Below are 809 nucleotides of genomic sequence, written 5' to 3' on the forward strand. Positions count from 1 at the left end.
TTCAAATTATTTTCAGTATATATTTTCTAATTTTTAAGTTTTCATTTGCAGTTTGGTTAAGTTGAGGAAAAGATTTTGGTCAGAGTTTTGGTTTCACATGGTCATCAGTGTCTTTGGGGAAAGTTCTGTGTTTGTGACAGAAAGCCCTGAAAGCAAACCCATACCCAGCCAAGTAAGTAAGCCTGCTCTAACAAGATTTGTGTTGGGTTCCGCAGCATCCATTGAATCCCAATGTTAACCCTCAACTGTTAAACAGCAACAATTATGTTAAATTCCCTGCACTGTAAAGCACCAAAACATCAGAAACAGGATTAATAATGTGTATAATAACTCATATCAATCAAACTTTGATACAACAGTGATTAACCATAAATTTAGATATTTTATAGACAAAAAACAGGCAGAAACAAACTAGCTGCAAATGTAAGTTTTAATTAAAGTAAGGCATATTCAATGAACTATTCTGATTTGGTTCCAGTGACTTTCACATCAAACAGTGTCAGCTAATCTTATCTTCCAGGAATCACAACGTTTAAGTGAAAGCCTTCCATTCCATTGCACATAAAGGTTTTGGAGGTCCCGTGTTCAGTAGATGAGATCACAGCGCATCTGAAGAAAAAGAAAACCCAATTATGAGTGAAATTAACAGGAAAAACACTATGCAGGTCTCACCACCAGTTCTATTTAGGTCCTCATGCATATTTGAACAAAGTTTTACTGCAACTATCTGATGAAAGCCCTCTGTTGGACACTTTGGATGGTAGAAATAAGCAGTTTGAGAACTGTTACCTGACGGCTGACCAGTCACT

The sequence above is a fragment of the Morone saxatilis genome, unplaced genomic scaffold, assembly GCF_004916995.1.
Source record: "Morone saxatilis isolate NCDOM2014 unplaced genomic scaffold, NCSU_SB_2.0 Contig24, whole genome shotgun sequence".
Classification (NCBI taxonomy): domain Eukaryota; kingdom Metazoa; phylum Chordata; class Actinopteri; family Moronidae; genus Morone; species Morone saxatilis.